At 43.7% G+C, this 20,295-nt stretch overlaps 1 non-coding gene across 1 annotated transcript; it reads left to right on the top strand.

Moving 5' to 3' along the window:
- Positions 1 to 18,920: 18,920 nt before the first annotated feature.
- On the top strand, positions 18,921 to 18,994 carry TRNAS-AGA (transfer RNA serine (anticodon AGA)). The gene has a single exon. It is a non-coding gene; the product is annotated as a tRNA-Ser (tRNA).
- Positions 18,995 to 20,295: the final 1,301 nt, after the last annotated feature.

Here is a 20,295-nt window from a genome sequence, read left to right as displayed (position 1 = left end):
AAGAAAGGAAACAAAATCTCATATTCCGTAATGTCCATATCGGTTATAATTTAACAGTCTTCGAAGTGAGTTTATTATGGTATTTCCAGATCCTATGGTTAATTTATAGTATTTATTTCTAGGTCTTCAAGTTTTCCAAGGCCCCTGCTCATTATTAAAGCTTAGAAAAATAATTGTTAATTCTGCTCAAAACCTTAATATATATATATATTTTTTTGTTTCCAGTTGTTAATCAGAACATCATACAGTCAAAAGCACAGAGTAGAATAATCGTTCCCTGTTTCCAGCGACGCTGCTGTTTCTCTTTTTCTCTGTTTTGACCGTTTACCTCCGGAGCCATTGTTGCTGATGCGAATTCAGAGGGAGAAGACTGAGAAATAAAATTTGCAAGTGGTATCTGTTGAGAGTTTCTATTATTTGTAAATCTGTGAGAACTAGTTGAACTACTGCTGGGGCCTGGGGCGAGTGACCAAGGCAGTTTGTGTAGGAAAATCTTGTTCCCCATCCAGACAACCTTATCCTGCCCTCCCTGTCTGCTTCTCCCCCTCCAGCCCTCAAAGCTCTAGTCAGTACTTTATCTCTATTGATTAACTTGGTAACTTCTAAACAACTTTTCAAAAAAATCTTTAATGTGAGAAATTTAATGTGAACTTTGTGGGTAGTATGACTGTCTCTGATGTTCAAACCAAATATCCTTTGTATTTCATTTGGATTATAAATACAAAATCATGCAAAATTAGAACCTGATTCATCCTGTTCTCTCCCATCCTCTTATTTATAGGGCAGAATTAAAAGGTTGAAATAGTTGAACCAGAACAGTGGTTTACGTTTATCCAAGGAGAACACGGAAAAGATAGGCTAGACTCAGAGCCACTAAAATTCATTCATATCCTTAAAGTGAACCACTGGAAATGTTAAATGATTTGCTACAAGTTCTCTTTACAAATTTCTTCCTAAAAGTCATCCGGTCACTGATGGAAGCTCGTTGTGAAAGTAGAGTCTTAAGGTCATGAGCCTTAAAGTCATCCATGTTGTGTTCAAGCCCTGGTGTAAAAGTCCCTTCAAACCGCTGTGTTAAAATCAGCTCACTTAGCTGGAGGGGAGCCTCATTTCAAATTGCATCAAGAAAATGCTGGGGAATTCCGAGCTGACAAATGCACTGTCTTTGGAGGTTTTATGTATGTTGGGCAACCCTTTTCTTTTTTCTTTTTCCAGCATGTGAAACTTACAGGTAAACTATGACTAAGAAATGTTTTTCACTAAACACAGTCATAGTTCATTTCAACTCAGAATTCCCCCCTCCCCACTTCACCTCCCACGTGCACACTTCCTCTGTTGGGTTTCCTGTAGTTTGGGTAGTACCAGCTCTGGAGTCTGCTAACTAGCTACCTCTCCCCTAGTCTGAACCCCAGTTTCTCCTTCTCGACAATGGGGGCGACAATATCTTCCTTCCTGTAGGAGTGACGTAAAAAAATTTTAAGATAATGATGGAAAAGTTATCTGATAAATGAAAGCTCTAGAGAACCCTGGTAGGTTATTCTATGTATCCATCGTTCTGCAGTCTTTGGAAATGTCAGTAGAACTAGGGAAAGAACTTTTCTTATCATCACTTACCGCTCTGAACTTTGTGCCCCATCTATTCTAAGTGATTTATAAGTATTAACTCATGTCATCCGCTTATCAACCTTATGCAATATCTCCAATGAACAGAGGGAAGAAACTGAAGGAACTTGACCAAGGGCACAGTGCAGTGAGTGGCACGGTCAGGATTTGAACCCAGGAGTCTGGCTGTGGAGTCTACCCCCTTAACCACGATGCTGGGCCACCTTGACAGTCCCTCTGAGACAGTGACAAGCCAGTCAGCAGGTTTAGCTCTGTGTGCAGACAGTCACTGGGGGATTTAAAGTTTTCATTGAATAACTGTTTACTGAGCATTTACAATTTCTTTGCCAGGCATTGCGCTAGGTGCTGGGGCTATAGAGACAAAAGGCGTGTTTCATACCCCAGAGGAGTTCGTTGGATGGGAAACATGAAATAAGAGGCTGGAGGGGAGGGTGTAGCTCAGTGGTAGGGCGCATGCTTAGCATGCCTGAGGTCCTGGGTCCAATCCCCAGTGCCTCCACTTAAAAATAAATCTAATTACCTCCCCTCCACCCCCACACCCCACACACAAAAAACAAACAAACCAAAACCAAAAACCAACCTCTCACCAAATAGGAGGCTATTTCCTTTCTTTCTAGTCAATAAGAATAAACTGAGTCAGAGGAAATCCCAAAGCACGGGAATGCTAACTCCTGCCTTGTCCCAGGTAAGCTTTGGCCAGCCTCCCTATCTCTACCTGTTTATCTGTCAAAAAAGAAAGCAAAAGGATCCTGGATGATTCAACAGTTTAGGAAACCAGAGGTGATGCTGGCCAATGTTAAGGCAGATCAACTAATGGTCTTGGTTTAGCCTCCTTCCTCCAGACCACAGAGTCAGGCCAAGCTAAGTCACAAGAGCTCAGCCTTTTAGGGTCTTAATACCCATGGGTGATCCACTTAGCACTCTTGCTCTGGAGAGAATGATATCCTCACAGGCCTGTACACGGGGAGCGAGTGTGGAGACAGTGCGTATCACAACGTTGCAACAAGTGCTGGAAAGACACAGGCCACTCACACCTGTGTGCCTAACACCACAAACCAGATTTAGTGCCTCAGAAGCAGAGGAAAGCAATACGGTCCCGTCTTCATGAAGTTGTGTTCTAAGGAAAACAGTAATGAAGATCAAGATAATACTGGAAACATTTATTGGGGATCTATTCTCATGAAGCGAACGTGGAAGAAATAAGCAAATGAACAAATGGGTCTTTAGAATAGAGACTGATATTCCGCAAGACTTTCTAAAATACGGGCACTTGAAATTCCTTTGTGTGGTGTCCCAAATCTCTTTCTCCTGACATCCTGTTAGGTCTTGGGTTGGGGGTCAGCAAGTCAGGCTGAGAAGTGAGGAGTCAGACTCCAGGGCACAAGGCTGTGCGTGACCTCAGGCCTGACGTGGGGCAATTGCAAAGGCTTTACCTGGCAGATCTCGGTGGGGACAGCTGCCCTCCCCACACACACTGCACGCAAAGCCAGGGCCCGGGGCCAGGTGCCCGCGTGCACTGCTCTGATTCTGGAGGGAGACTCAGGCCCTCCCGGAGGCCTGACACTGCATTCCCAACCCAAACACCTCCATCTGGAGCCTCCTTACTGGGGGGCCCGTGGCTGAGTCCCTTTTCAGACACCTCTGCAGAGACCACCTTATAGGCTTGGAGGGTAGGGGGTTCTGAAGACATTTTTCTTCATTCTGACTCAGTTTTCAGTCCTCTTTCACTCCCAGCCCTTCCCCCTCTCCTCCCACTCCCTCCATAAACTGGCAGGAACCTTCTATCTGGGGCTGCCTGTTTGTGCTGGCCCTGTCCAATGGGGGAAAATAAAACACTGGGAAACACTGCTCTACATTACCTAGGAAAGCTGTTAAGAAAATAAATCCTGAGTTCTCCTCACAAGGGAAAAAAATTTTTTTTCTGTCTTTAATGTATCTATATGAGATGTAGATGTTCACTAAACTTACTGTGGTCATCATTTCATGATGTATGTGAGGCAGATCATTATTCTGCACACCTTAAACTTACACAGTGTTGCATGTCAATTATATCTCAATAAAACTGGAAGAAAACACAAAAAACCCTAAAACACTGGGAGGACCGGTGCTTTCTCCCATTCAGCTCATTATACTCTCCCAGTAAGGGCTTAAAATTAGGCTTGATTCTTAACTCTCACTCTGGTTTGCTGTCTTAACTGGTCATCTTGACGCCTGGCAGCTCCAATCGCTCCAGCTCCACTATTGCAGGAGGTTAAAACAGAAGGATATTTTCTGATCGTAATTAAAGGGGAAGTATTAGAACTGCTAAATTAATTAAACAGGGAGGCACTCAGACTCTTTAACACCTGGGCAGCCTGTGTAAGCAAACCCGAACCTAAACCAGTAATGCCACAAGGTTAGGAGATCAAAGCCCGCGGACAACCACCAACAGCTGACTTTCCCAAATAAAACAACCACTGAAGCTGCAGCCGATCAAGTAATTTCCTTCCTTTGCTTCTCCATCTTCCCTATAAAACCTTCCCCCAGCTCTGTGGGTGGAGGCGCTCCTCACCACTCCCCGTTTGGTGCTACCCAATTCAAATTGCTTTTTGCTCACATGAACTCTTTAAAATGTAGTATGCCTCCATCTATCTTTTAACAAGAATCCTAGCCAAAGTAACCAAATAAATAACCTGCCAGGAAAAGCCCTAGTCAACAGCCGCTTTTCTCTGTATGGCCCTAGCACCACAGCCACCCTAGGAATGGATCAGTCCCACCAGCTTCAGATGAACCCTGTTACCATTTGTCAACAAGGATCTTTTGGGTGAAGTTTAGCCAAGGGGATGTTCTAGCTTCCAAATTGTATTGATAATTTTTTAAAAAATCACACATGAAGTCTTAACAATTCGCTTCTTCTGTGGCTAAAATTAGCAGCTTAGATAGGAATCTTAAATCAGATAAAGAGGCAACATCCTAGAAGAAAAAGAACGCCATCCGTTCTATTTCTTAGATTGCCTTGAACTAGAATTGTGTATGTGAAAAAACTAAGCTGCAACAAACATGTGAGTTTGCTTTAGACCTTCTTTAATCCAAGCATAAGAACCATGAGAAAGTAGAGGGTTGACAGGGGACTGACAAAAGAGGGGACCCAGGAGTCAGGAGAGCAGGGAGGGACACCAGATGACTCAGTGTGTGTGTCTGTGTGTCTGTGTGTCTGTGTGTCGGTGCACTGGTGCATTTGCTTGGAGGTTCAGTTCATCACGCCTACTTTCAGGATATCAGCTAATTAGTGATAAAAAGTTAAGGCAACCATAGTTTTTATCCCCTTCTGTCACTATTTTGTGGATGAAAGATTGGATATTTACTCACTGAAAAGTGTATGACATTTAATAAGTGCTTAATAAATGAAAGCTACTATTATTACTGCTACTATTATGAAATCAGTATAACGGGATTTTTTTCCATCTTAGGTTGACATGGGAGAGGAGCATGTTGCTTGGACTTGGTAACTCAAATTCTCTTCCTCCACCTTCAAGGTAGACCCAGTCACATGGTATTGGATAGTCTGAGGTAAAAGGAGTTACCAGCCTGCCTCCAGTATTGCTTCTAAAGGAAAACAGCATGGGATTCTTTGTTACCAAACTTGCCTTTTCTTGACAGCAAGTGGCCCAAAAAGAATCATCTAAGACCTTGGCAGGTTGTTTGTTATCACCATTCCCAAAGCGGTATGTCCTGTGTGTGGTGAGCATAAATTTCTCAACCCACCAACTCCAGTATCCAAGAAACGTAACTGGAGGGGCAGAAAAAAATTTCCATCATTCCTTCTAGGTCCTTTGGTCCAATAATTAAATTGGCATAAGATAGAATAACAGGCAAAAAATTAATTTCACATGTACAGGGACCCCATAAAAATATGAGACTCACAGGCAGTCAGGTCATTGAGGCTTCTATCCCATCCTGAGCAAAGGAGAAGCGGGTAGGGGTCTGGGGCTTCGAAGGGGAGGAAGACAAATCACAGGAAGATGAGAAGAAAAAGTGTTTGCCCTGCCATGCAGATAAGTCTTTCGGATATTAAAGTAATCTCTGGTCAAAGCTCTCTTCCTGGTACACACCCTTTGTCTACATTCTTTTAGGCAGTTAAGGGAGAGGCAAAAAGCTTTCCCAGCGCCTGCTGCCTCTTTACTGCCTTCAGCTCAAAACGACGCACGTGCCAAAGTGGCCTGTTTTGGGGTGGCGCATTCTGTTCCCCCTCCTTTCTCTTGTTAAATGGCAAAACTAAAATGATTTAGTAACGAGTCTGATGCCCCTATTTAAGGGAGATCTATGCATGGATCGGGGGAATACAGTGCCTAAAAAGCAGTGGAACGCTCTTTCTAAGGGCTCTGGGGCAGGAGTGAGTTTTCCGGAGCATTAGAAGAAGGAATGTGGAAACAGGGCCCGATTGGGGAGTGGGTGGGGTTTCCTTTAAGACTAGCAGGCCCTGTTTTCTAGGGGAGGGTGAACTAGCTGAAGCTGGGTTGGAGGATTGTGACTGGCGCATGTCAGGTTTCCCCGACAGGTGTTTCTGGTAAATGCAGGCTCGTTTAGGTTTAGATTTGTGACGTGGGTGGGGCCACTGGGGTGGTCTCCATTTTGGGAGTCCTGAATATAAATTATCTTTATCACTCTGTTAATAGGTCAGGTTACTTGAACCTCGATTCTGCCTGGTAGTGGAGAACTCATCAGTTTAGAGCAAACCTAGTCCATTCAGAGTTAACCAGCCCGCTTGGGGCTCGCCCCCTGCCTGGGGGTTTGTGAACCATCACATAATGGAGGGAGGAGATGGTTGGAGGCATGGGGACTTCCTTTGTCATAGGTGGTCCCTGGGTCCTGCTGAGACAAGCGACATTCCATTTGGTTGTCCTCGCCTCCCCTCTGGGGCATCCATCACGAAGTCTGTGTTCCCGTGGAGTTTCCGCTCTTAGGGTTTACTCGGAGGCCACTCTGCGTCCTCCCGTCCCCGTCACGAGGCCCCTGTAGGGGAGGAAAAATAATTTTCCCTTTACCCTTCTGAATTTATGGCTGAGGTCCCTGTAATACAAGATAGAGTCACAAGAGAAAAAACAAACAGTGTGTACGTGGGCGAGATGGGGGAAAACTGAGTAGCTCCCAATGTGACATTAACCCACTGGCTTGAGTAACCTCTTCAGCTACAGGCAAAAGAAAGAAAAGTGAGAGGAGGCTGGTTAAGGGGCAGTTACCAGGAAAAGCAAGGTAAACAAGGGTGAGGTTTGTCACTGCCTCCTCCGTGGATGGGTCTCTTATGATGAAGGGTCACCCTCTTCTCGGTACAGAGAGGGAGACACCCTGACAAGTGGCGATTTCCTTTACAAACGCAAATTGCTCTTTAGAAGAAGAGTAACTTATGCTTTGTTTTCAGGGCTCCTTCTGTTTCTGGAGTTTCTCAAAATAATCCTGTGCCAAAGAGCTATATTTTAGGGCAGCGTGTTCTGCGGTGACCCTTCACCCCTCAAAGTCAACTGCATCTCAGACCACAGAGGAAGATGACTGAGCTGTGTCAGGAGCAGCAGGGTGTCTGGGAGGCTGCCCCCAACCCACGTACTGCTTAAGCCTTTTCTGCAGCTACCGTGATGGGGAGGACACTGGGAGCTTCCCCGTCAGGGACCCAAGCAGGAAGTGGGGTGCCAGTCCCCTCTAATTCGCAGAACCCCAGATCTACGGGGCTGGAGAGCTGGGCTCCCTCCCTGAGGCCAACACAGTGACTCCCTCCGGCTCTTTTCCTAACTGGGTCTCCTCCCTCCTAGCTCAGAGGACTTTGACTTGGTGGCAGGGAGGACAGGGAGGGAAGAAATAGATCAGGCTTCTGCTTCTGTGTCACACCCAGCCTCCAGCTGTTAAACATCAAAACGCAGGAACTGAATGCGACAGTTCTCCTTGGGGCCACGAAGGCCTCGTGTCTAACAGCCAAATCAACAGCGTGGGAGTAGGAGGTGGTAACAGAGAGAAAGGAAGTGAGGATGCCACTTTTGCCTGTAACAGTGGTTACTCCTATGCAATCTCTCCGCGCCAGACGCTTTACAAACATCATCTCCCTCAATTCTTGAGAGAATCTTATGGAGCACTATTATCTTCCCGATTTTGTGACTGAGGAAATGCAAGCTCAGGGGTTAAACAACCTGCCTACAGTCACACAGCCTGCGGCTGGCAGTGCCTGAACTTGAACCCAGGTATTTCTGACTCCCAAGTCTTTGCTCTTTCCCCCCCGACTACTTGCCTCTCCAAAGGATGCCAAATGAAAAACCCAAGCCAGAGCTCGCACTAGAATCTAGCAGAGAGCACATGTCTGTAAAACAGGCTAGGAAAACCCCTTACACCTGATTTTTAGAGCTTTGCCTCATGAGATATTGAAGCAGCAGGTGTATGGTGAGTTGGTCGCAGTGATAGCAGATCAGAAAGGACTGGGGTCATAGCACGGGCCTTCCTTGGGAGTCTGCGGAGGAGAGAGCAGAACACATGATCTCAGATCCTTAGCAACAATCTGAACAGATGGCAGAGACTCCCGTTTCCAGAACCTGCCCTCAAGATGGCCAAGAACTGTACTTCACCTCATCACGTCAAGAAGCCACTTTAAAGGAGGGCGAACAAGCCTCAGCACAGACCTGGAACACTACAGAGTCAGAGAGCCAACTCTGGTTGAAAGTGGGCAGACCGCTGTCCTGGGATGTGTACACCGGTTTTCTCAACTAAATTTCTAAGTCTCTTGGCAATACATTTAAAACACCATAGTTTTCTTTTTTCTTTTCCTTTTCAATTTTCTATCCAACGCCATTGTTTTTTCACTCATCTGTTACCTTTGGACCCAGAAAGCAAAGCAGCAGCAGCTGTGAGAGCTGAGGGATCTAAACTGGGAGCATCTGTCCATGGTGTTATGTGTGGGTGGGGGCAAACATACATGAGCAAGAAGACAAAGAGAGTTTGGGCTCCAAGCATTGCTCCAAGCCAGGACTAACTGTGTGGGCATGCCACAGGGCCGGGCACTTGGGATGGCGTGGCTCTTGGGAACTCAAAAACAAAGTGGAAGGTGAGAAACAGGAAAGAGCATTGTGAAATTAAAAGTTCATTAGCTTTAGGGTCAGCGAGATCTGGCCACAAAGCCTGCCGTCTCCACTCATTAGCTACATGAGCTTGGGCCTTTAACTTACCCTCGGTCAGCACTGGTTTTCTTGCTCGTGAAATAACTGTCATCATGACATCATCCTTGCAGTGTGGTTGTGAAGATTAGAGATGATAAATATAAAGCACACAGCCTAGGACTTCATAAGCAATCAGTTCTGTCCTACATCAAGGCTCACTTATGTCCTAAGGGATCTTCCACAGCTTCCATCAGATTCTCAGAGCCCATAACAGGTTGGATTCACTGCCCTGCTCTGTGCACAAGGTGCCAGCAGCTCCTGCAGAAAGTTGGGGGGATGTGAGTACCGACTGGTCCCTGCTACATTCATTCTCTACCGATGCATAACCATTTAGCACACACTCAGCATCTGAACACAGCACAGGTTTATTCTCTCACAGTTTCTGTGGCCTGGAGTCCAGGCACAGTGTAGTTAGGTCGTCCGGTCAGGGTCCAACCAGGCTGAGATCAAGGTGCCAGCTGGGCTGTGTTCTTATCTGGAGGTTTAACTAGGGAAGAAACCACTTCCAACCCCGTTAAAGTTACCGGCAGAATTCAGTTCCTTATGGATGTTTTCCTGCTGACTGTCAGCGGGACACCACACCTCTCAGCAACTGTGAGCTGCCCTTGGGTCCTTGCCACGAGGGCCCCGCCACGGGCAGCTGATGACATGCTGTGTGCTCCCAGGCCAGCAGAAGGACCTCTCACTTCAAATACCTCCTGCCTTCAGAGGAGGGACATGCCCTTCTGAAGCATTCACTTGCTCAGGTCAGGCTCACCCAGGAGCATCTCCCTTTTTTTAATTCTAAGTCAACCAATTAGAGACCCTAGTTACACCTGCAAAAAACCCTTCACTTTTACCAGGTAACCTCACCCTACAAAAGGAGCGACATCGCACCCTATTCCCGGGTCTCACCCACCCTCAAAGGGGATGGAATCATACAGGTCTGTACACCAGGGGGCAGGAATTTGGGGGGCCATCTGAGAATTCTCCCGACCATGCCCACTTGGTCACACTCAGCTTCAAGTGAGGACCGAGGGCTGAGCCTTCATACGGGGTGACTAACACGTGGAAGACGCCTGTGAATCAGCTTTTATTCATCTGGAAGTTCACAAGATGGTTTTTCTTCTGGCTAAATTAACATATCCTACAGGATCGCAGCAGGAATTCCGGATGCCGCACCCTGAAAGAATACTGTCCTTTTGGGAAATGGTTCGCCCTGGGGGAAGCATCTCTTACCATCTCCGAAGCGCCCCATTCTGTTCTGCAGACACCCATCCACAGGAATTCAGGTCACGTGGCCTGAGATCTAAATTTTTTAAATTCTCTTAATCTAAATGTGGGGAAAGAAAGCCCAGACAGGACCAAATTCACCTGGTCCCCTACTCTGGGCCTCTTGCAGTGATGTCCTGACCAGAATGTCCACAGATTCAATTGAGCAGGATTCCTAGCAGGTAGTCTAATGAGTAGGTGACCACTAGAAAATGGAAAAAATAGAAGCCAGTGTTGGGTGGGTTGAGGCGTTTTCCAAATAAAATTTAATGTCCCGATGACTCCCACTGTAAAGAGAAAGAGATAGTAAGAATTATTTTCAAATTAATTGAAATTGAATTAATGGAATGAATTGAGGAATATTTCTTTTGCATAAAGACTTTTTTCTCATTTGCAGTGGAGAAACAATTTTGTATTAATATTAATGGGCTCCAGTTGTTCAGTGCTTGCCCTGAACAATAAGTTCATCCTGATACAATTGAAAAGACTCAAAAAAAAATCTCCAAGGAGATGTTTTTTCAGCCTACCCATCGTCAGTGGGCAGACAGGTCTAGTGACCATCCCGAGCATCAGCAGTGCGCGATGGCGGTTACACACTGGGATGTTTGCTGCTTTGTTGCCGTGCTCCATCTACACTCTCTGGTCAATGAGTCAGGGCAGGGAGGTAAAGGGGGTTCACTCTTGAAAACCAGGTCTCACCAACTCTCTGGATATCAATGTCTTGACCTCATTATGGTCACTGTGGTCTTATCTTCAGGAACGAAACATACAATAGCAATTTGTTCCCTTACTTATCATGTTGATATACAAAACACTTAAATGCTTGAGAGTCGCTGGCATGCACCACAAAGCACGAAGGGAAAATCCCCATAGAAGAGGCCCTTCTCACCTGAGATGCCGTGTGTGACGGTTGAGTAGTAAAAGGTTGAAAAAACAAAGCTCCCCAAATGTTATGGGTAACACAGCTAGTCTAACTTCACAGAGTTTGTACTTTTCCTTTCCAACTCAGCAGAAAAATACAGAGATAATTAGCAACTGATAGATCAATGTGCTTGGCCATTGACAATTCTGTATTGTTAGAAATTGGCGTTTAATCCTACTCTAGGCTACGTTAAAAAAAAAAGTCCACCCAAACACCTGTAGAATAAGTCTAATGCCACTGTTTCTAGATGACAGTTACAATTGGGAAGGAAATAGTAGTTCACGTGAAACAGGAATACTTAGAACATGTTGCAGAAACTGTAACTTTAAAACAACACAGTCAGAACCCTCTCCCCCGGATACTGACAAACAGTGAACACTATATACTCAGAGATAGACTCGGAAAAGAAATCTGAAGAACCAAAGGTAGGAAATCTTACGAGGAATCAAATTTAAAATAAAACACTACTAAAGAGGCAACAGAATTGTGGAATAAGAAAATGACAAGAAAACTCAACATTCTGTTTGTTGAAAAGTCTTTTCTCTTTTACTTTTTTTCTCTTTTTAAAAATGACTTAAAGTACACCAAATGGTTTCATCATAATCCTTGGTTTGTGGCGTATCTTGGTTCATAGGTCATTCTTGACTGTGCCTGGGCCTCTATGTAAATATATTTGAATGCACTCGAGTAAAATAGTGATCACCTGTGAACCCATCGCACAAGCCAAGAAGCAGGACTCTGACCGTAACATCTACTAACACCTGCTCTCCCCTTGTCCTTTTCCAGGCCTCACACCCTCCAGCCCAGGGGTAACCCTCCCCTGAGTTTTTGTTTATAATTCCCATGCTTTTAAAAAAATGTTTTGTTGCATACACACGATTGCCTAAACAACATATTGCTTGGCGGTGGGGTGTTTTTTTTTTTTTTTTAGTGTATAACGTATTTATCCATTCTCCTATTAATCTGTCCATTTTCTTATTGATGAACGTTCGGTTTATTCTCGGATTTTTGCTTTACTCAGTGCACCATGTGAGGGTTTTTTTTGTCTTCTAGTGCACATGGGCAAGAGTTTCTCTCCAGCTTATAGCAGAGGAATTTTTTCTGCCATAAAATATGAGAAAGTTCAACTTCATGAGATAATCCAATTTATTTTCTGAAGTGCTAGTTCTAATTTGAACTCTGACCAAGTAATGAATAGCTTTCTCTCTCACATTTGACCCACAATCTCTCCATATTGGGTGCTGTCAAACTTCTTAATATTTGTCAATAGAATTGATGCAAAACATCTCATTCATTTTCCTGATTACTCAGGTTGAGCAATTTTTATGTGCTTATTGGCCAGATGTTTCCTCTTCTGTGAAACCCCTATTGTCTTCAGCCAATTTTCTATTGCGTTGTTAGTTTTCATTAATTCATAAGTGCTCCTTAAACTGTGTTTTTATATTAACCCTTTGTAGGTTTTAATGTGCTGCAAATGTCTTTTTTATAGTTTTTCTTTAAACCTTTTGATGAAAGTTCTTAATTTTGCTCTAGTCAAAGTCAAGTCATTAAAAATAAGTAACTAAATTAAAGTAAAATCATGTATAAATTGTGGTTTAGGTTGAGTAATTTCTAGTCACTGTTCTTATGTTCACTGCTTTTTATCTTCTGTTTCTACTCTCCTGTTGAGTTTATCTAGCAAGATTTAAAAAAAATTTTTAGTTGTTATATTTGCTTGAATTTAACAGAAAAAAATAACTGAAGTAAAAGTAAAATCAATGCTGACCTTTAGAAGAATAATTTTTTTCACTCCATGACAAGATAAAGCTATTATTCCCTTTTCTCTTTCTCTTCAATACAGAACGTATTAGCAGGGCCCGTTAGGATTTACTGTAGACCTTCAATTTTGGAAACACCCTTGCTCTTCGCCATATCAAATATGTTAAAGTGATCACATATTTTACATTAAATATAATTTTCCTATAAAATGTTTGAAGGAATTTTAATAACACATCAATTAAATTTTTTATTAATTTTTGTTTTCAATTTGAGACAACAGCAAACATTCTTGGAGGTCCTTTGGTTTTCTGGCCCCGGACTCTGCACCTGGGCTGTCCAACGGCTCTGGACTCACTTTTTAAATTAAAAGGATACTTGATTTAAAATGTTTCAGGTGTATAGTTTTTCAAGATATTGAATATAGTTCCCTGTGCTATATAGTAAGTCTTTGGTGTTTATCTATTTTATATATATTAGTATGAATCTGTTAATCTCAAACTCCTAACTTACTCCTCCCCTGCCTTTCCCCTTTGGTAATGGTTAGTTTGTTTCATAAGTCTGTAAGTCTATTTCTGTTTTGTAAATAAGTTCATTTATATCACATTTTCAGATTCCACATATAAGTGATATCACATATTTGTCTTTCTCTGTCTGACTTACTTAGTATGATCATCTAGGTCCATCTGTCGCCGATAGGTGCAACTGGTGTTCCAGGTACTTGTCCCGTCCCAGAAAGAATTCAGAGACAAGACTTAGAGGTTAAAAAGTTAAAATGAGGATGGATAGTACACTCTCAGGGGAGAGCGGGCAGGCTCAGGTGAGCAGTTGCCCTGAGTTTCTTTGGCAAGTTAGTTACATAGGTTGTAAAAATGAATGGGGAGGGAAGGGTTTGGGGTCGTATTCCCTGATTATCATCCCAACTCCACCTTCCCAAAGGGAGGAGGGATTTTTGTCCTTATTTAGTCTGGATCGGAAGCGTCATGGCATCGGTGTATGATGGGTACTTCTGATCTGTAAGGCTAATTTTATTGAAATGAGGGCATAATGAGTAAAATGTTACATTTGGGCACTGGAAATTCCTGCCTTTTCTGACCTTTCTTTGTTGGTCTCCAAGCCAAAAGGTGTGGTCCCTTATCAGCCCAAAGATTCCAGCTTTTCTTTCTCTGCTCAAGGATCCCTGCTGCTCACATGATGTGTGGTTTCCTGCATTTGGCCGGTGCCCCTCCTTTCTGCCTAATTCCTGCCATTTGGTCTGTGTCCCCCTTTCTCTGCTCATATTTAGCTATCTGCCTGCTCTAACACATCCATGTTGCTGTAAATGACATTATTTCATTCTTTTTTATGGCTGAGTAGTTATCCATTGTGTATATGTGTGTGTGTGTGTGTGTGTGGTTGTAAATAGTGGGGCTATATAGATTGGGGTGCATGTATCTTTTTGAAATAGTTTTCATCTTTTCTGTATATATGCCCAGGAGTGGGATTGCTGGATCATATGGTAACTTTATTTTTAGTTTTTTAAGGAACCGCCATACTATTTGGCTCTGAACTTATTTGGTTGATGAGAGTGGATTTGACGCCTGGCAGAGCCTTGTCAAATTTTCCTTTCTCTTTCATTAATCATCATCTCCTTCTGAAGTGTATAGCCTGGCATTCATTATACTCTTTTCCAGGCTTGGTTACTCCAGGGAAATTATGCTGTTTCTCCTGGGGGTAGTTTATGTCATTTGATAATGAGGGAGGTAAATCCTATGATGCAACTTTATTCAGTCATCTTTACCCAAAAGCCTAACATTTTCTTAAAAAATGGAAACTATCATTTTTGGTCCTTTCTCAGTGCTATCTAAACCAAGACATTGTTAGCTTTTGATACTTTAGAACATGTCTGTCATTCCTTGGTTACCACTTGCTTAGGTAACATTTCTCCCTAAATTACCAATTAAATCCTAATTAAGTTAAATCCTAAATTTTGGCCTGATTCTTTATAAATGGCTCAAAATTGTTTCCATCTTTTTAGCCAAAGTTGCCCAACTCTAAAGCATCATTCTTTGTTTATCTACTAAGAAAGAATCTATTTCAGGTTACTTTTTGCTGAAATTCGTTCATACGCTCCTCGGATCACTGCATACCGCCTCTTTTCTAGCTTCCGTTCTGCATGACAAAGACGCCCAAAGCTCCGAGTCACGAGGCTTCTTTTCTTTTCCAGGTACTGCCTGCTAAGTTTTTCTGTTTGCTTCATTATCATACTTCCAACCATTTCTATTTAATTTGTAAACGGGCTTATTTTAAAAGTTTGCTCTTTCCATTGTTTTGTTCTGACAACCCTAAGTTTGGCAAGTTATTTTTTTCTTCTCTGATAGCTCTGATGGTCGGTGCTGTTAATAACATTAGTGTAAAAAGTGAAATTTGTCGCTTCTATGTTGATACTGGAAAAATAATAAAGTGGTCAATTTAGTAGGTGTTTTTTAAAAAATGTGACTAGTAGGCAAGGGCTTTTTTCTGTTGTTGTTTGTTTTATTTTGTCTTCAAAGTCCTTCATAGACTAGATTTAAAAGTTTATGGAAGATGGGAAAAATTATTGGGTGAAAGTTGCTTCTTGTGACTTCAGGCTGACCTCAGGCATAGAAGAGTGGATTTGAGAAAGACATCATCCTTCTTGGGGGGTTTGCATTTTAAAAGAGGAGCCCGAAGAGGCAGCTATGGAAGATTTGTTTTAGATGTTAGGGGAAGGAAGAGAGCATCTCTGTACCCCTCCACTTAACAGCCTCTGTTGTTTTAGGGGAAAATATGAAAAATGTCATTATATTACCGATTGTAATGCACACCACACTGAGTGCAGTGATGTGTTGATTGTTCATACCAGGGCAAGAACTGTGCGTTCCTTTGGCCAAAGGCTCTGTATTATTCATCCTTCTAGCCCGAGGGCCTAGAACAGTGCCTGGCCCATAGTTCATCTCAATAAATGTTTGCTGAGTAATACTTGGAAGAGTTAAAACATCTTTCCATGGCCTTGTGTAGGAAGTTAAAATGTGATTTTCCAGTGCTGGTACATAAAAGGTGTTTATTCATAATTTTATGGATGAAATTCTAATTCCTGAAGACAAGGACCAAACTGAGGTTACTGTAACATTGTTTATAATGATGAGTCATTGTCTGTCCTCATGTCTGTAAATGTCTTGTTTTCCTGGATGCACTAAACGCCTGTGCCCCGTCCTGGGTGTGCCTTCTTACCTCTACCACTGGGGGGCAGCACAGATAACGAAATCAACTCCATCAGTTTACATCCTGCGGAAGCCCTCCACACCAGTCTACGATACACAAATACTCTGCTTGTAGAAAACATTGTCAAATAGCAATATGCAACCATTTTAAGTTTTAGGATTATTTTTTCCAAACCTGTAGAAAACCCCAACACATTACCTTAGACCATAATCCTGTGATAGAATCTCATTTTCTAACTGAGGGTTTAGTCTAAGGTTCCTTTCAGCTCTAAGATGACTGTTTTCCCAGGTGGATCCTCTCTGTACCACCCACCCCATTTCTGATTTTTAAATGTGGGGGTAAATAGTAGATGACCAGGTTCACCTTCAGGTCAGGAGCGGCTGAAGCCTCAGGGCAGAATTGGATGTGAGGAAGAACAGCCCTGTGACCCTAATCAGGCCTCCTACTGCCTGGGAACCCTATTTCCTTCCTTTTTTTTTTTTTTTTTTTAAATTGCCTTTTTCTTTTAATCCTCTTCCTGCTCCAACTGTTAAAACATTACCCAGAAATTAAACACAAGGAAGCTCAAAGAGCCCAGGCAAGCCAGCCCAAGGGGCGCAGGCTCACTCGCCCGGAGGCTGAAGTCTTGGCACAGGGGTCCCCACTCGGAGCCCATAGTAAAAGCTGGTGCGGAATAAGGTAGTTCTGGGGACTGATAGTAACCTGGCCCAGAGGGGCTTTCTACAGTGGGGCACCTCTACCAGGGCTAGGACGTGTTAGAAAAGTGTTGTTTGGCCTTGCCCAAGAGCCCCGTCCTGTGGGCATCCAGGAACTGGGTGCTATGTGCCCCCTAGTAGCCAATCCTAAGGCCCCAGATTCACACAAGGTGCCCAGGCCCCCGAACGCAGCCCCTAGCCTGGCCACAGCTGCGGATGCTCTGGGACCCTACTTTCTGAAGCTTAAATCTGGGCAACGATCTGACCAGAGGAATGTGTTTATAGATCTCATGTCAAAAATATGACCTGGGGACTATCCAGGAAAATCTGGAGTCCGCAGTCCTCAGCCGGATGGTCGGCTGCAGGAAGGGGCCGTTCACACTCTGTCCTGTGCATGGTCATCTCTGATGTCAAATTTGGTCGCAGCTTTTTGCCTCTGGTCTGCTTCCCTTCCTTGTTCGTTTCCCATAAGCTGCTCGCTCCACCCTGCCTCCCCACGGGCCACAGTCAATTCGGGGAAGTTTTCATCGTGAAAGCAAGGAACCACACAAGGAATTTAGACACTGAAATAGAGGAAAGAGCAAAGGGACCACCATCCCCTCAAAGAAAAATCAAACCAAACCCAGAACCTCTTTAAAAGGAGTTTGGGTTATAATATAAATGTGTAGAGAATATTTTCACCTTAGGAAACGTCCTTACCTGATCTTTGATGAAGGTCACCAGTGAGGCTGCGCTCATGATGTGGTTGTACTTGGGAGGGGCTGGTCCTTCTGTTTCCTAGATTTGTCTCTCTCTTCTTTTGAGTACCCCTCAAAGCAGAGCCTAAGGGGTGTGGGTGGTTTATTTGGGTGGTGATTCCAGGAAGCAAGAGAGCGAGACGGGGAAGGAGGAAAAGCCAAGACCAGGTTGGGCTGCAGAGATTGCTGCTGTGAGCAGTGTGCTGGTTTCCACCGGGATCTCAAAAGAAGCTCATGCAAAGCTGTTTGGAATTGCCCACCCGAAAAGAATGGGAGGCCTGGGATTTGCCCACCTGCTCCTGATCTGCACTAGTTGAGGTTTCCTCCTAGACGGTAACTTCCAGGTATTTCCGGGCTGCATTGGTATGTGTTGGAGACGACCTTGAGGCAGACAGTTTGGCTTTGGCTTGAGGTTGAGGTAAGATGCTGGCAGCACAAGACAGTCAGTGCTTCCATGGAACCATCCACTGTGGCTGAGACTGAAGGGAAAGGGCTGAGAGGACATGATGCCCCATTGGGTTGAGCAGTTGACTTCGTCAAGGATGCCTTTACCTGGACCTTGTGCTTTGAAAGATGCCTCTCTGGCCTTCCCCTCACTGCCTCCCTTTCCACCCAGAGCTTGCACCCTCTCCTCTGGACCACACCCTGGGTATGCAGGACTCTCCCCAAATGGCTGTGAGCTTGCATGGCCTCGTCCATCTTCCAAGGCAGGCTGCTTGCCCAAAGGGTACCCAAGGTGCTGCTGTCTGAAGGGGGTGAGGATGAGTGGATAGAGCTTGAATGGGGATTAGGGAGCCCACACAGGGGATGCAAGTCCCCTCATGTGAGAACAGGGCTGGGGTGACAGGGAAAGGGATTGGCCCAGGGCTGGGGGCCAGCTTTCCCTCTGCCACCACGTTTCTGTCCGGGACACCAAGGAGCCTGAGAATTCCAAACTCAACCTTTGCCTTTGCAGGTCATGTCTGTGGTATATTTGTCAAGGTAGAAGTAGGAACATGCTTTATTTAACAATTTGTTAGCTTGATTTATAACTCATAATTACTTAGACACATGGCAAACATGGGAGTCAAGCTCCATCACGTTCCAATTTTTGTGGCCTTGAACTAAGAAAAAGGAACCTGGAAAAAAAGGCTTTGTATACTTGCATGATTTTATATAGAATTCCCAAGTTCATTAGCTTTGGTAATGACTCATGGTTGTTACTAAAATAAACTTTATATTATCTTTAAAAACCTAGGGATGTTATTTAGGTCAGCAATTAGAAGGCGCTAGACTCAACATTTCTGTGAACCAAAGGATATGAATGACTAAAAGCTGGGGAAGCGTTGAATTCGAGGGTTGGATCTCAGAACATTACATGCAAAATTGTTTTTGTCAACTCAGTGCTGGCTGAAGCCGGGGCAGGAGAGCGTCATGAACAAAGCATGTGTGGGTCAGTGAGGAAGGCGGGGAGCAAAGCAGAGAGAAGCGGGCCCTGTCTTAGGTGAAGATGAGCCTTACAAGAAAAGGAGACATTTTAGAAGGAAAAAAAAAAAAGGTTAGGGGAAGGGTAGAGCTCAGTGGTAGAGTGTGTGCCTAGAATGCACAAGGTCCTGGGTTCAATCCCCAGTACCTCCGTTAAAAAAAAAAAAACAACAACAAACCCTAATTACCTACCCCTTGCCAAAAATTAAATATAAATATAGGAAAACACTGAACTTCATACAACAGAAGGAGGCTACCTGGACTTGCATTTGGGCTCCATCAAATTTGGATGCTGGATTATGGTCAAGTTACTTAGCCTCTCTGTGCCTCAGTTTCTTCATCTGTAAAATGAGGATGATTATAATCCCTAACATTTATGATTGAAGACAATATATGCAAAGGGATTTGAAGGGAGTTTGTCACATAGAGAGCACTCAATACTTGTCACCTGCTATTTAGCAATAATAACAGACTCTAAAAGAGAGATTCCTACTTCACACCCAGCTTCTCAAAAGAATATCAGACATTGGCGATGTGACAGGAAATGACATCAATATGATTTTTTTTAAAACTCTATCGTGGTAAGAACACATAACATGAGATCTACCCTCTTCACAGATTTCTAGGTGCACAACACAGTGTTGTCATCTATAGGCACAATGCTGTACCACAGGTCTCCAGAACCTGCATCATCTTGCATGATAGAACTATGCCTGTCGATTCGCTCTTCCCCCTCTCCCCCTCCCAGCGGCTGCTGGCAACTCCCATTCTACTCTCTGCTGACTGTCTAAAATACCACCTATATGGGGATCATGCAGTATTTGTCCTTCTGTAACTGAGCATAATGTCTTCAAGGTTCATTCATGTTGTCATGTGTTATAGGATTTCCTTCCCTTTAAAGGCAGAATAATATTCCATGGTATGGATGTACCACATTTTTCTTTATCTGTTCATCTGTTAATAGATATTTAGATTGTCAGAAATATACCTCTTTCCAAAAGGGTTTTGAAGCTACTTCAAAACTTTTCTCTTAAATTTAGGATTTCAGAGCTTAGCTGCTGAATAAGGGGTGACTCCAACAAGCATTTGGTGAGGACCCACCATCTGCTGGCCCTGTGAGGCGTTTGAGGATAACACATGATGGACAGGCAGAAGCTAATAATAATTTATACTTAAGTCATTGAACAGATTATAACATGAGGCAGAAAGTGGCAGGTGTTCAAGGAGAAGAGGTACAAAGTTGCAATGAAATTGTCAAAGTGACGAAAATGATCTCTCAAGGTTCGGGAGCATTGGAAGCGTGTCCGGGGAGAAGTCACTTTGCTCCCGGGCTGGGTGATGAAAGATGGGTAAGAGTTTGACAGTTAGAAATGGAATTTTGTGGACTTGGCCATGTCAATAGAATGTACTCATGTATTTTTATGTCTCCCAAGATTTACTCTTTGTACATTTTT

Source organism: Camelus bactrianus, chromosome 26 (assembly GCF_048773025.1).
Source record: "Camelus bactrianus isolate YW-2024 breed Bactrian camel chromosome 26, ASM4877302v1, whole genome shotgun sequence".
Lineage (NCBI taxonomy): Eukaryota > Metazoa > Chordata > Mammalia > Artiodactyla > Camelidae > Camelus > Camelus bactrianus.
The sequence above is the reverse complement of the archived record's forward strand: the minus strand, read 5'-3'. Positions and strand labels throughout refer to the sequence as shown.